Genomic DNA, 765 nt, shown 5'->3' with positions numbered 1-765 from the left:
AGCTGGAACTACAGGCACGCGCTACCACACCTGGCTGATTTTTTGATTTATTGTAGAGATAAGGCCTCGCCTGCTCAGGCAAGTCTCGAACACGCGGGCTCAAGTAATCCACTTACCTGAGCCTCCCAAAGGTGCGGAATTACAGGCTGAGCCACCAAGCCCGGCTCAATTAAATGATCTTCAACAAGGGTGACATGACCACACAATGGAGAAGCAAAACGTCTTTAAAATGTGGCATTGGAAAACTGGCTATCCATAAAGGAAAAAAAAAGATGGGTTTTGAATCATATACAAGTCATTATTTCAAATTATTAAATGCTTAAATGTAAAAACTATAATAATAGTTTTTAGAACCAAATATAGAATGATGTTAAGACACTGACCATTACAATACTTTGTTAGATTACACTAAAAGCATAAGCAGCAATGAAAAATATGAGACTAACTACTCAAAGTTTAAAAAAAACACAATAGGAAACATTCAGTGAAATAAGAACATCACTAAGGAATGAGAGAATATATTTGTAATTTACACATTTAATAGGAGATAAAATTTAAGATATATAAATAACTCCTAAAACTCAACCACAAAAATTGAATAACATGACTCAAACATGAACACAGAAATGAACAGACATTTCTCCAAAGAAGATCAACAAATGACCAATGCACATTTTTTTTTTATTATGGTTTTGTGGGGTACAGTTAAGGGTTACGTGTACAATTACGTTTCATTCACACACCCTGTTGATAACAGGTGTTTCC

This window comes from Carlito syrichta, unplaced genomic scaffold, assembly GCF_000164805.1.
Source record: "Carlito syrichta isolate Samal-C Ts95f unplaced genomic scaffold, Tarsius_syrichta-2.0.1 Scaffold255670, whole genome shotgun sequence".
In the NCBI taxonomy this organism is placed as follows: Eukaryota; Metazoa; Chordata; class Mammalia; order Primates; family Tarsiidae; genus Carlito; species Carlito syrichta.
The sequence above is the reverse complement of the archived record's forward strand: the minus strand, read 5'-3'. Positions refer to the sequence as shown.